At 36.9% G+C, this 16,114-nt stretch overlaps 1 long non-coding RNA gene across 1 annotated transcript in view; it reads left to right on the forward strand.

Moving 5' to 3' along the window:
• LOC115293610 overlaps nt 1-14,707 on the forward strand; it is a 30,438-nt gene extending 15,731 nt beyond the window's left edge. The window contains exons 2-3 of the long non-coding RNA XR_003909551.1: nt 9,863-9,982; nt 14,664-14,707. This is a non-coding gene — a long non-coding RNA (uncharacterized LOC115293610). The remainder of the gene's footprint in view (nt 1-9,862; nt 9,983-14,663) is intronic.
• Nucleotides 14,708-16,114: the final 1,407 nt, after the last annotated feature.

Here is a 16,114-nt window from a genome sequence, read left to right on the forward strand (position 1 = left end):
GGGGATTCTTTTTGCAATGACTTAAATCTGTTACTTACTGATAAGAATGATGTAATCACCCAGGGTATATAAGACCCTGGCTATATACCTGGAGTGTCCTTTTTTACCAATCGCTATCCTCTCTCTCTCTCTCTCTCTCTCTCTCTCTCTCTCTCTCTCTCTCTCTCTCTCTCTCTCTCTCTCTCTCTCGTCTGTCTTGTCTTGTTCGTGTTGTCTGTCTTCTTTCTTAGAGATATTTTCACCGACACCAACCCCCTACTCGGGACCTTTCGACTGTGGTGCGTGGGCTGGTCCCCCGCAGAGGATCCCCAGAAAACTCCCAAAGATGGCAATTTGAAAATTGCTCTTTCAGAACTCAGTTTCTATATCTACATAATATGGCATTAGACTAGATAATTTTTAATATTCTTCTTATTCTGATTATCTATAATATCTAACTTCCATTTTTCTGCCCCAATAAGTTCAGAAAACACTTTCTCACATTTGTTGACTTATTTTGCTTTCCCAATGCTGTGAGACAGTAAACTGTGTTTTATGTAGAGCACCAGGAAGGTGATGAGTGAAATACTGATACAGATGGCCCCTGACTTTTAATATCTCAACTTACAATTTTGTGACTTTACAATGTGAAGCAATACACATTCGGTAGAAACCATTCTTTGAATCTGATCTGTCTCTGGTCTAGTGACATGCAGATACTGTCTCATGATACTGGTAGCAGCAGTAAGCTGTTGCTCCCAGTCAGTTACACGATCAAAAGGGTAAACAACCATATACTTACAAACATTCTGTACCCATGTACCTATTCTGCTTTCTTTTCTCCTTTCAGAATAGTACTCACTAAGTTATGTAAGATATTCTATACCTTATTATAAAGTAGGCTTTATGTTAGATGAATTTGCCCAACTGTAGGCTAATAGAAGCATTCTGAGCATGTACAAGATAGGCTAGGCTAAGCTATGATGTTCAGTAGGTAAGGTGTATTAAATGCATTTACAACTTATGATATTTTCAACTCACAATGAATATATTACAATGAATGATATTTTCGACTTACAATGAATAGATTGGGATGCAACCCCATTATAAGTGAAGAAAGATCTGTAATTAGAGATCAGACCTAACAGCTTCCATAACTTCAGCAGGTGCTACAGAGGCCTAATGTGGCAGAAGGCTTCCTTTTGTGATCAGAGATCTAATATCCCCACTTCTGCTTCACCAGAGCACCTTCACTGCTTATCCATTTTATATAGTAGGATTCCACAGAGATGTTAATTTTTTTAAAGAGTCCTTTAAACACAAGCAACCAAAAAATTTGATAAATTGAACATTATCAAAATTAAAACCTTATGTGGATCAAAAGGCACAACCAAGAAATGAATAGAACAGGAGAAAATATTTGTAAATCATGTATCTTATGATAATAGTCTTATAACCAAAATACATAAAGAACTCTTCAACTCAATAAAAAAGAAAAATAATCCAATTTTTTAGCATTTATTTTTATTTTTGAGAGACAGAGAGAGAAAACATGAGTTGGGGAGGGGCAGAGAGAGAGAGACACAGAATCTGAAGCAGGCTCCAGGCTCTGAGCTGTCAGCACAGAGCCCGATGCGGCCCTCGAGCCCACAAACAATGAGATCATGACTTGAGCAAAAGTCAGACACTTAACCAGCTGAGCTACCCAGATGCCCCTAAATAATCCAATTTTTAAATTGATGAAGGATTTGAAAACATTTCTCCAAAAGATATCCAAAATGGCCTATAAGTACACTGAAAGATATTCAACATTATTAGTCACTAGGGAAATGCAAATCAAAACCACAATGAAATATATCCTCACTATTTTATTTGATTATAATTAAAAAAAGAGGTAATGACAGGTATTGATGAGGCTGTGGAGAAGTTGTAACCTTCATACATCTCTCTGATGTACCCTTGTATAATCTCTGCTGAGATTATAAAATGGCACAGCTACTATAGAAAACACTTTTGCATTTGTTCAAAAAATTAAACATAAATTTATCATAGAAGTCAGCAATTCCACTATGAGGTATATATCCAAGAGAATTAAAAACATATGTTCACACAAAAACTTGTACATAAAGTTTCATAGCAGCAGTATTTCAAAATATCTCTAACTAGAAACAACCCACATGTCCATCAACATGGATAAACAAAATATGGCATAGCCATACAAGGGAATGTTATTCAGCTGTGTAAAAGAATGGATTACTGATTTGGGCTACAACATAGATGAACCTTGAAAACTTTCTACTAAGTAAAAAAAATGCTAGACACAAAAGGCTGCATGTTGTATGATTCCTTTTATGTGAAGTGTCCAGTGGACAAATATATACAGAGAGAAAGTAAGTTAGTGGTTGCTGGTAGATGGGTAGATGGGAGAAAACTGAGTGACTGCTAACAGGTATGGAGGTTCTTTTTGAAGCAATGAAAATGTTCTTGAATTTCATAGTGGTGCCAGTTGCACATTGTGTATATACTGAAAACCCCTGAAAGTACTAAAAACCACATTAGAATGGTAAACTTCATGATAAATGAATTATATCCCAAATAAGCATGGCAAAAGAAAATGGAGTCTTCAAGAAATAATTATTTGGAGCTTTAGAGACAACTTTGTGATCCAGAAAATAAACAGATGGATAAAGGAGACTACTGATTTCTGCTAAGGAGGAATTTATAGAGAATTCTTCTTGCCAGATTGAGCGAGCCTCTCAAATAAACAGTCAGGCTTAGTTCTCAGGTCACTGCACTCCCAGGGTAACCGCTGTCATGCTCAACTTTGAAAATGCAATTGGTCAAACATAGTGCTGATAGGGCACATAAGACCCCAGCAGGAAGTATAAATATGCCAGTGTAAGGGCTGCTGAACCATGCCCTTAGCCTGAGTTAGGGCAGAACTTTCATATGCTCTTGTAAAACTCAGGTGTAAATAAAACTAACTACTAGAAATAAGGAAACAATGAAAAAATTTAAAACACCACTGTAACTATAAAAGTACATGGGTTTCACACATCATGGAAAAATAATCTACTTATGCACTGCATACTTTTTCTCTGGTCCCCTGTGCAGTTTAAGACAGGTGATCCAATCAAACCAGCACTCATTTGAATGCATTCCCAAAAGAAGAACACAAACATGTGAGATTTGAGTTTAATGGCAAAAAATTAATATTTTTAAAAATATGAGCCAATTAAAAGCTTATCACCCAGAAATACAACTGATGGTGTAAATCTTGGGAGGAAATGGTCTGACGAAAACTCCCTGATCTACCGCTGGAATAGCAACAGTAAGAGAGACTGAAGAAGGAGTGTAAGACTCAGGCCTCAAGTGGTTGCTCCAAGCCTACAATGAGACAAAGCTGTCATAAGACAGCAGAACTTTGGGGACACCTGGGTGGCTCAGTCAGTTAAGCATCTGATTTCCGCTGAGGTCATGATCTCACAGCTCATGAGTTTGAGTCCCACGTTGGACTCTCTGCTGTCAGCCCACTTTGGATCTTCTGTCTCCCCTCACTCTCTGACACTCTCTTTCTCTCTCTCAAAAATAAATAGCCATTTTAAAAAAAAAAGGTATAGGAAGTCTGAGAAAAATAATACAAGGGTGGTTTTTTCCAGGTGTCAACTTCCTTAAGAGACCTGGGATTGTTGAGAGGCCCTAATTAGTAGGTACCTTTATCTGGATTTTCATGACGAAGATGACCCCATGCAGGCAGGAGATATGAAGAGGTCCCAAATAGACTGGCATGTAGAAATTCTGTGTAGTGCACAGGTTCGAAAGGTACATTGCATCTTGTGTATTACATAGGTTGACAATACTAGAGTTCTTAATTTATGCTAGAGCAATAGTACTCAAAAGCAAACACATAGTAATTTGACAGATATTTGACTAAAATCACTGCATGTTGTAAGCTATATATAGAGTTACATATTTAACTCACTCCCAAGGAAAGAGAAATGGAAGGATGTTTTTTAAGACAGAAAAGTATACATCCTTTGATTAGTTTTCTCATGTTCTGTCATCATGCAAAATGAAATTCAGGTCCAAAGGGCGGTAAGTAGTAACAAATATGCAAATCCATCTGGAGTGGTACATGAGTAGTAACTAAGGAAACAATTCCAAGCAAGAAACCATAAATGCTTTCACCAAAGCCAAATAATTAGAAGTGTTGTTAAAGAAACAGTGTAGGATTTTTCTTAGTTTCCTGGTTAAGGTAAATCAGATCTAATGATATATTAATTGCTAATTCCTATCCAAATTGTTGAAATCTTTCATGAAAATGTATTAAGCCCATAATTTTAATAGGAAATTTAAGAACAATTAAGCTTTCTCAATGCTGCATATTTTCTCAAAATAATTTAGAATCTTTTTTTAAGTTTATTTTTTAATTTATTTTGAGACAGAGACAGTATGCCAGTGGGGGAGGGGCAGAATGCGAGAGGGAGACAGAGAATCCCAAGCAGGCTCTGCACTGTCTGTGGAAACCACAAGAATGTGACCTGAGTGGAAATCAAGAGTTGGACCCTTAACTGACTGAATCACTCAGGCGCCCAAAATAATTTATAACCTTAACAAGAGTACATCTTCACGCAGGACTCTCTTCCCATAACTCATGGGATTCTTTTTCTTTTTGTAGTTATACTAAATAGGTCCTATGGAGCCTTCTGTTTAGTTAATTTAGAGAAGGCAAATCTAATTAATTTCATGTAGGCTTCAAACAAAGATGGGCCCACATCATAAAGAGACAGTGTGCACGTTGTCATAGCATATCTGAAACCTATCTGTCAGTCATGAAATAATCTGCTAAATAACCTTCCAGTTTGGGCAGGATTATGTGAATGAGGAACTAAGCACAGAAGGAAGAAATAAATTTTGAGTGATTCAGTAGGTAGAGAGCTCTCTTACTCTGCTTGCCTTCTGAGCCGTGGTATCCCTCAGGTGGTCTCACAGATGAAATTCATGGGGTCAGATGTGTTTCAAAATTCTGAATGTTTTGAACATCATGAAGATAATCTATTTTGGATATGTTGCATATTGACATGATACCCCCAGGGTGACTGAGACAGCAGCTTATAACCAAACATACCAGCATGTCTGCAGTTTAATGTATCAATGTTACTAAGTAGAATTTAAAAAAATGAACTGTAACAGTCACTTGTCAGTTCAGATCAGGTTTTATCTTCAAATCAATTCTGAAAAATCTTCTGGTTTTCAAAGATTGCTTTGGAATTGTGGATAAAAGTTGTGAACCTATAATTAAATTAAAGAGATTGCTCTCTTCATCCTTCATGGAGGAAAATCTTTTCCTGGTTGGAAATAGAAAATTGTCCCTGGTATCTTTTTCACCCTCTGTCTCCCCTTGACCCTTCATAATAGAACTTGAACAAGAGAGCAGCATGCTAACCCCAGTGTGACCCTTGCTGTGACTGGTGAGTGTGTCTTGTGAGAGAATCTGAGATTCAGTCTTACAGAGGTTCTTGTTAGTTACACTCCCAAAGGAAGGATTTTGTAGTTGATGGTTGCTGGATTTGGTGAATTATGGTGAATATACGAGTTTCCAAATAATTTTCTGGGGAATCTTTCACTCTCTCATTCACCTTTCCCTAAATTATCTTTTATCTAAGCAGTGCAAGATAATCTGATGATAAAAAAATTTACTTTCCTAATGAATTTTAATGTAAGAGGCATCCCTGCCTATTTTCCTTCTATCTCTTCCCTTTCTCTCCCTCCTGAACCCTCTTACCCCTAATCCAAGTTAAATGGGATTAGAAGTATGAGAAAATTCTGAAAAACCTTATTTTGAGAACTAGCACAGGCATCGTAAGTATAGTCAGTATGAATCTTTTGGCTGTGAACCAATTTTTATGTTTGAACTGGCAGAGCTGTCAGTTTAGGAGCTGAAAATGCCATTTTTCTTGATCTTCAGACTTACTCAAGTGAGGAAAGAGGTTTCTTAGCTGGGAGAACTAAGGCTGTGTCAGAAAGGATCCACTGAGGCTATGTAGACCAGTGCCATCCAACAGACACATAATGTGAGCCATACTTGTCATTTAAAATTTTTTCTAGTAGCTCCATTAAAAAAAGTGCAATTAATTTTATTTTTTAAATGTTTGCTTATTTTGTCTTTCTTTGAGAGAAAGCTCACATAGGTAGAGGAGGGACAGAGAGAGAGAGAGGGAGGGAGAGAATCCTGAACAGACTGACGCTGGGCTCAATCCCATGAACTGCAAGATCATGTCCTGAGCCGAAATCAAGAGTGAAATGTTTAACTGACTGAGCCACCCAGGTGCCCCAAGTAAAATTAATTTTAGTAATATACTTCATTTCACCTCAAATATCTAAAACATTAGTTTTCTGTTACATAATCAATATAAAATTAATGATAAAATATTTATATTTTTTCCATACCAAGTCTTTGAAATCTTTTGTATATTTTATACTTAAAAAAAAATCTCAATTTGCACTAGTCACATTTCAGGTGCTGAATAGCCATATATGGCCATATTGGCCACCGTATTGGACAGTAAAAGAAATGTGAAAATTTAGAAAGCAGAGCTGGCACCAGACCCTCAAAGGTTTGTGATTCTTCTGGGAAAACAATGGCTCCTACTTTGACTTTTCTTTGACATTAATTCTACTATATATTATAAAAAAAAATAAAGACCATCAACTAATGAAAGTAATTTCTAGTACCTCCAGTAAACTATCGAAATACTCAGGATTCATGCTAAGAATTGTATGTCATTCCTTGGCTAAGCAGAAGTCACAGTTTGAATCCAAAATTGTGGTGCTTGCCCACTGATCTTTTTGCAAAGAAATTTGCAGACCAGGTATCTTTATTGACTTTAACACTGAGCTTCTGTTGGTAACAACTTAAACTGCTAAGTAAAGAAAGCATGAACATGGTACATGTTAACAAGTGAATATTGAAATGATTTAAAAATAAAATTCAAGCATGTTTAGGCAGTTGGACTTCTTCCCTTCTGGAACCAGAGAATTTGATCTTATAATTTTATTGTGCAGTAGCCAGCTGCATTTAGATTTTCACAACTACAAAATAAGAATAATATCTAGTGTTTATTATAGGCATTGGTTTCAGGGTATTACATATATTGATTATTTAATCCTCACAATAATTGTATACAGAAGACACTGTATTTTATCCCCACTTGAGAGATGAAGAAACTGAGACCAAAATGGTAATTTACCCAAGATCACATAGCTAAGAAGAAATGAAATAGTATTCAAATTCATTAGTAATCATTATTCTCTCACCTACTACATTTAGAAGATGCAGTAAAAATAAAATGAATGCTGATTATCTTAAATCATAGTATAAATGCAATATATTCATATTAAAAAATATCTATTAGTGGGATGCCTGAGTGGCTGAGTCAGCTGATTTAGGCACACGTCATGATCCCAGAGTCGTGGGATTGACCTCTGCATCAGGCTCCATGCTGAGAGTGGAACCTGCTTGAGATTTTTCTCTCTGTTCCGTTCCCCCACTTGCGTGCTCTCTTTCTCTAAAAAAAAATAAAGTAAAATAAAATAAATATTTATTACTGAAAATACCTTTGTTAAAGGAAATCTTATTTTGCTTTGTTTTGTTTTTTAAATGTGTATTTTTTATTTCTCTTTAATATAAATGTTAGCATAATATATAGAGTGTTATGAATTTTGCTTTTTTTTAAAATCTAATAATGTAGCCTTAAGATCTTTTCACCCGAACACTGATAGAGTATTGAGTAGCATTTGTTTTTTATCTTCAAATTTGATTTATTTTATTTTTTTATCATTTTATTTTATTTTTTCATCATGACAAATGTACTCTTTAATCCTCATCCCTTGTTTCCCCCATCCCCCTATCAACCTCCCTTCTGGTAGCCATCAGTTTGTTCTCCAGAGTTAAGAGTCTGTTTCTTGGTTTATTTCTCTCTCTCTCTCTCTTTTTTCTTTGTTCATTTGTTTTGTTTCTTAAATTCTACATATGAGTGAAATCATTTGGTATTTGTCTCTGACTTACTTGCTTAGCATTATATACTCTAGGTCTGTCCGTGTTATTTTATGTTTAAATTATATTTCTCATGTTGTATCAATGCAGCTGAAATTTAAACTCATTCATTCATTTATTTTGTTCAAATATCATTTATTACTGGCACTTTTCCCTGGTCATTTAAAGTAAAATAGCAATAAACTTTGCCAGCCCTTGGCAATATCAATCTTCCTTTATTATAAATTGATACACAGAATTCCTTATTATAAATACATAATTTATTATTATAAATTTACTTGTATGTTTGTGCTGTCTCTGTCCTTAATAATGTAAGCTCCATACAGGTTAGACTTTTATTCTGATTTGTTCACTTCTATATCCCCAGTACCTGACAACAAATATTTATTAATCAAACAAGTGAAAAATGACTTTTTTATATTTGTTCATTTGTTGATGCTAAAACAACACACTTAGCACTAATGCACATAGACTGGAACAAAATAGACGGGTTAGAATCACAGCTGCTATTTTCTATTTGTAAAATATTTAAAAAATAATAAATATAATGACATTGTAAAGTTATTGAGAAGATTAAATAGGATACTGCTTTCTAAAAGTGCCATGGAGGCTGGCTCCAAGAATGTTTTTGTTGTTTTTACATTTCCTTACTTACCCATTCATTAAATAAATATAGTGCCAAACACTGTGGTGGGTGCTAAAGAAGTTTGACTTAAAGAAGGCATCTCTTTTAAGATAAATCATGGTTTTAATACACTGCTGGACTTCTAAGTAGAGGAACTCTTTAAGGACTTCCAGCCCCCAGCCCCCACCTCCCAAATATAACGTGAGCTGAAAGCAGAGGCAGGAGCTGGGAGTGGGAAGCAAATGCGAACTGCCCTGTTTCCCTGAGAGCAAAGGCTAAAAGCTGTACTGCCATCAGGAGCTCAGGCCTCTGGCCAGAACCAAGTGGATAAGGTAAAACTGCCATTCTGACATAAGCCGGGGATCCTCAGAGAGGGCTAAAATAGTGCCCATTTCAGTAGTATCAAAACCAGGCAGAAATTCTCGCTGAAGAAATCTACATGATTTCTGTGATTTAAGTATGAGTTCAAAAAGATCAGTAAACAAGCTATCATGTTGCAAAAAAAGGAAACACAAGTAAGCAAGTTATCATGTTTCAGAAAAAGGAAAGAAACAGGTTTAGACCCCCCAAGGATATCATATTCTAAATTATTAGAGAAATAATACATATAATTAAAATGAATTGTTTATAAAAATAAAGGATGGGGTTATAAATTTCATGAAGAGACAAAATGACAGCTAGATTCACCAAAGAATCTAATAGAACTCTTTAAATTGAAAAAAAAAATAACTGTTGAGATGAAAAACTCAATGAAGGAGATGAAATAGTGGATTAATAGTAGCTGATGAGGGAATATATGAGAGAATACATAGAAAATACGGGAAAGAGATAGAACCATATGGAGGCCAGAATGAGAAGTCTACCATAATTATAATCAGAGTCCCAGAAGTAAAGAATAGAAAAAATCAAAGAGAGGCAATAATTGAAGAGAAAAATGGGTTTCTGATGGATAAGATTCACCCAACAGAATAATTAAAAATAAAACTACACTTAGATAAATCATAGTGGAATTGCAATATAACCAAAGGGAAGATCTTATGAGCATTCAAAGAGAAAATCCAGATCACTCACAAAGGTATGACATTTAAACCTACAGGTGACTTCCCAATATAGAATAAAAGAAAATGTAGAATAATGTCATGAATAATTGAATGAAAACTTAGAAAAGTTGCTTTAAGAATAAGAATGAACAACCGTTTCAGATAATCAAGCCTGGGAGATATGTCACCAGCAGATCTTTCCTAAAAGAAACTTCTGAAGAATCTATGTCAAAATGAGGAAAAATGATACCAGAAAGAAGGTCTGAGATGCAGGAAAAAATGGTAAGCAAATAAATTAGAAAACATGTAATTTGTGATAAAAATTATTTCTAATTATGAAATAAAGCATTCCAGAGTTCTTGTAGTTTGGGAGAAGATGAAGATAATTGATTAAAATTAGTCTTTGTTTACTTAAGAAAGATTATTGAAAAAATAGTAATAGAATATTTTAGTTTCTAAACCAAAAGCAAAACGAAGATAAGAAAAACAAATGAATAAAAGTCTTGTTAAAAATTTTTTTAAAGGCAGGGACACTTGGGTGGCTTACTAGGTTAAGTGTCTGACTTCAGCTCTGATCATAATTTCATGGTCCATGGGTTCATGTCCTGCTTCAGGCTTTGTGCTGACAGCTCAGAGCATGGAGCCTGCTTTGAGTCTGTGTCTCCCTCTGTCTCTGCCCCCTTCACTCACATCTGTCTCTCTCTCAAAAATAAATAAATATTTTAAAAATTAAAAAAAATTTAAAGGCAGAGATGGAAGGAAAAGGGGCATAGAAAACATAAAGCAAAAATAAAGTATGATGGAATAAACAAGTCTAAATATATCGATAATCACAATGAATATACATGTTATATTCTTAGAAGTTAAAAACAAATTAGGGGCACCTGGGTGGCTCAGTTGGTTAAGTGTCTGGCTCTTGATTTTGACTCAGATCATGATCTCATGGTTCCTGAGTTTGAGCCCCATGTCAGGCTCTGGCCTGACATCATGGAGCCTGCTTGAGATTCTGTCTCCCTCTCTCTCTGCCCCTTACCTGCTCCCTCTCTCTCTCTCTTAAAATATATAAATAAACTTTAAAAATTTAAAAACAAAGTAAATTTGTTCCAAATGCTTAAAACTTCAGATTCTATTTATCATTTGAGTATTTCTTGATTTAGACACTGCCTATGTTCATTTTATGCATGCTGCTCAGATTTGATAGATTTTGAACATAAGGCTAATTGGTGTTCGCAGGCTGAAGCGTTACCCTCTTTTGCACATCCTCACATAGCACCACCCATGTTGCTGATCATTTTACCCGACTCTTCTCCTGTCTTTCTAAAGAGAACAGAGGCTGTTCAGTTGGTTGGGAGTTGGAGTTGAGGATACAGCACCTTTGTATAATGTCACAGGATGAAGTACAAGACTGAAATAGAGGTACTCAGAAATAATAAGAGACAACAACATAAATGTTATTTATACAGGTACTTCTTGCATGCCATGCACTGTTTAACTATATGATTTAGAGGGGTGCTTAATGATGAGTCCATGAAGGCCTCAAATACCTGTTTAATTCTTCCTTTCTCCTCCTCGCTTCTCTGTTTCCAAAGAAATTAGGGACAAGTAAGTAGGCATTCAGGCCTCTTGCCTGTTTGCAGAAGCTGTAAAGTTGGCATCAATACTTCCATTCATTTGCCTCTCTTCTGGGTCAAGAGGGTACAATGACAGTATGGATTATGAAACAAAGGGGTGTTAACTTGAGGGCAGGAGGCCAAAAAAAAAAAAGTCCAAATAAACAAACCATAGAGGTCAATGCTAATGAGCAGAGAACCAGCTTACAGCTAAGTCTTTCCAAGCCTTTAAAGAACTAAATGAAATTAGATTATGTTTCAATAACTGACATCACAGCAAAGCTGAATAATAATAATAAAATAGTACCATGTATAGAAATTACTTACTTGCATTATTATGGTTTTATGCAAACTAATGAATCAGATGAACTTCTCCGTTATCTCTGACACAAACTTTTGCTTTTTTCTTCTGAGTTGGAAAAAAGTCAATATGTCAGCAATTCATCTATTTCTGCCTGTTGGTTCCTCATGCAGAAATTAAATGAGGTGCATAATGTGAATTTAGATGTCAACATTCTGTTAAATTCTAGAAAAATGCACTAAAATGTTTAGTTTGCATGATAACAAATTTGTGTCACTCGAGTTTTTTAAATTTGGATTATGGAAAATTGAAGATTTGCATAAATCTAAATTCTACTAAGGACCCTATGTTAATATATTCTTCACATTATTTTTCCAAAGGATAACTGTGATCTGTTCAATCCAATCTTCAAAGTTTTCATTATACACTTTGGAAAGCACTATTTTCTTCAATCTCAAATATTCAGCCATTAAATTAATCTTTTAAACAGGTCCTAAAATATTTAGTAGTTTTATCTGACAGGCTATTCATTTTACACGAACATCATTATGACGTATTAAAAACCAAAACAAACCAAAGTAAAACAAAAACAAAAAAAGGTTCATGCTGCCAATCATTTGGTCGGTCTGTGTTAGAGTCAGTCCTCACTGGGTCCTCCTGACAAATGGCTCAGATGGGAATAGGGGCTGGTCAGACCCCAGCATGTTGCTGAACACATATAAGTGAGCTATCCTGGGCACTGCCCAACTGGTATGACAAAAATTATAACTATCATTTAAACAAAGCAAGTTTTAATATTGTACAACACAATATTAAATATTAGTTTATGTAAAGCAGCCTATAGCATATGCTACCTATTGGTTCATTTATATACTAGCTTACCTCAAGACTGGCTCCTTTTATAGCTAATGGCCCCACTACCCTCTCAGATATCATCACTTTGGATACCAATCTATTCTAAGCCCTCACCACCCAGACTGAGACCCACTAACTCTTTCCTCATTTCCTTGCCTCAGCCTCATCCCATTGAGACTGCTCTCCACAGTCAAGTTAACCATCCTGTAATAAAGCTATTGCGGTGTCATATCCTACTGAACAAGTTATAATGGCACACAATAGCTCTTCCTTCTGGTTTTACAATCAGTCTTCCCTGTCTGCCTTCTTTCTTCCTTTCCTTCTTTTTTTCTTCCCTCCCTCTCTTCTTTCTTCCTTTTGCCTTTGATTGAATTATAATATATATATGGAAGAGTACACATATCATTAGTAGATTTTCACACAACTGACTGACAACACAGAAATTCCTTCTTGTTCCTTTCTAGGCTGTACCCACATACTCTAAAGGTAACCAGTATCTCACGTTCTGATAGCAGGAATTAATTTAGTCAGTCTTCACTTTTATTGACCATCTCCTACATGCTGGACTCAGGGAAAGCCTCTAACATGGGGTGCATGAGGATGCCTTGGGCCCTCAGGCCTTGTAGTCTCTGGCAACAAGTCTAATTTGAGTACCTACATCTGATAGTCCTGAGATGTCATCTGCTTTAATCAGAATTTGCTCAGGAGTTGCCAGGTGGAAGTGTCAATGTGATGGCTAATGAGACTTCAGTAGGGAAAAACTGGCAATGGATAGCATTTGATGGTGGTATTATGAGCTAATATATGCATTTAGCCTCCTTCCCATTTTCTCCACCTTTGCTCCTTAACAATCTTCCCTGGTTCCTACTCAATTGAATTTTAGTTAATGAAGTCACAAAAGACAGCTGCAACTTGTGACGTTCAATTCATAGAGTCCCCAACTAATTAATACCCAGGGTCTCTTGCATATCAAGTGAAATGCCTCCATGGTGGAAGAGCCTTTGACACCGCTCTGATCTAAAGAACATTCTCCCTGTCTTCCAGGAGCAAAGATGTGAAAATATTTTTTATCTGTGGTTCTTTTTAACAGCAACTCAACAAATGCTATTAGTTGTTAGCTTATCGTAAAGTTGAGGTTTTCTTAAGCATCTCTATTGAAAATATAACATGAAAATAGTATATTAAATGATCCCATAAATAATCATAACCTAATTCTATAATTGCTTTAATTTTGTATGTCACAGATCCTGTCCACATTCACTCCAATTTGCACATTGTTGCTACTGCAGTATTCATATCAGATTACCTTTATTTTTTTTTCTGTCTTTATTTTATTTTGAGAGAGAGAGAGAGAGACAGAGAGTGAGCTGGGGAGGGACAGAGAGAGAGGGAGACACAGAATCTGAAGCAGGCTCTAGGCTCTGAGCTGTCAGCACAGAGCTCAACGTGGGGCTCGAACCCACGGACTATGAGATCATGACCTGAACCAAAGTTGGATGCTTACTGACTGAGCCACCCAGGTACCACCAGATTACCTTTAAGTAGCCTTTTGTCTATACAAACAAAAGGAGTAAATTTTACAGAGTTCTCTTATAAAATAATTTTAATACAGAATCACACAGTTCTGCTTTTCTTTTCTGACATATCCTGATTCTTTTTATTCAGGGGAGCTGCATAGCTTAGCTAAAATAAATGGCAGCCATGCCAGAACATGAGGACCCTGGATTCTTGCTCCCTCCCTGCCAGTGGTTGTTTAGGTAAACATAAGGATATCATTGTCACTCTGTTATGCCTCAGAATCTTCAGGAGTGAAGTAAAGAGGATGGGACCTATCCCACCTACCTTACTGGATGTTTTATTAGCTCAGCTGCTGAGGACTATGGAAAGCAGCAAAACTACCAACTCTCTGGGCGGTTGACAGGTGAGGGCTCTGGTACAGAAGGTGCAATGATCCAACTCAGGAGGGTCTGTAAGTCAGGACTCAGTCTAGGCTCCAGGCTTTCAATGCCTGTCCTATTCCCCTCATCCTAGCACCCTCTAAGAGCAGGTTTCCAAGGTCTCCAGGATGCACGCAGGGATTTGAACTTTCTGGATCCCACCTTGTCCCTTTCTCCCAGCATCTCAACCCCCTCTGCCATTTCCATCACATTGTCCTTAGCTCTTCTTCACCAAAGTCTCATTCTCTGTTTTTTCCTAGGCAGGGGCTCATTGATCCATCAAACTGGAACCCTGACCCTGGGCAACGCAAAACTTGTTTCCCTTCCTGGAAGGGAAATGTGAGGGCTTCAGAAACACAAGGGCCTTTCTTTAAGATATATCACACTCCTCAAGAATGCACAGAGAAAGGTTTCCTGTTGAGGAGGTGAAAAATAGTTTTAAAACATTCGATTTCAAATTCCACATCCCATTCCACTTATATGAATTTAGAAGTAGGAACAGTTGTTTCTAGTTGGAAATGTCTTATAGAATTTTGCAGAAAGTGTGGCATTTGTATCAAGCATTCAAGACAATTGAGGGCTAAAATAGGGCACCTCACATGAAGGAGCACGGAAGGCAGAGTTCAGAGGTGGGAGAATCCAAAGTGTGTTTAAAGAGTTATGAAGATTCAGAGGCAGGTGGGGAGCAGTTGTGTGTGGTATCCAAAGAAGAACAGAGCAGGAATATGGCACCAGTCCACCAGAACCAAACTCCTTTCCTCTTAGAGGCCCACAGGCCTATCACATTATGCATATACCTCCATGCCTCACCACTCCAGAGGCCCCAGCATCCCCAACATCCATCACCAAGCTCTCACTGTACATTGTCCATATGTGACCTGGCCTGACCCAGGCCACCTTCTGTTTCCTCCCAAAACTTCTCCATGTCACAACCTCTCTGCTGAAATATGGAGGTTCTCTGAAGACACTTTTCCCATGGCCATCAAAGGTTATTTTTCCCTCCACATTCCCTATAACCAGGACCCCAGGGATAAGGTGGATATCTTCCTTTCTTCCCTCTGCCACATCCAGACCATTGTTTTCCTGCAAAGCCTTTACCCTTTGACTTTCATGTGACTTGGACACACTACCTTCCTCATCTCTGTCATCTCCCAGTCACACTGCTTCATTCACTTGTTCCCAATCTTTCTCTCCATTCCAAATCCTCTTACTCTTTGTAATTTCAACATTCTTAGGAAAGGCCATCTTATTCCCTGACATTTCAGTTTCTTCACCTCTTTGTCTCATGTGCTCTTTCCTTTCTACTTCAGTTACTTCCTCTGATAGTTACACTCTGGACAATTTGTACCACCTTTGAAATCTTGAAGGCCAACATCAAGCTCCCAGACTATCTATATTCTTCTAGTTTATTTATGTGTCCCTGCCAGAAAAGTTCTTTAATCTCATCATGGCTTCCAGTGGATCCTCCCATTTTCTCACTATCCAACAATATATTCATAAATGCCTCCCTCCCTGCCTAGGATTCATTATATATTCCACCATTCTAATCAGTTTTTACAAATGCCACAAATTCGATGGGCACCCTCTTACACTGTTGGTGGCAATGTAAACTGGTGCAGCCGCTCTGGAAAACAGTGTGGAGGTTCCTCAAAAAACTATCCATAGAACTCCCTTATGACCCAGCAATAGCATTGCTGGGGATTTACCCAAG

Source organism: Suricata suricatta, chromosome 1 (assembly GCF_006229205.1).
Source record: "Suricata suricatta isolate VVHF042 chromosome 1, meerkat_22Aug2017_6uvM2_HiC, whole genome shotgun sequence".
Lineage (NCBI taxonomy): Eukaryota > Metazoa > Chordata > Mammalia > Carnivora > Herpestidae > Suricata > Suricata suricatta.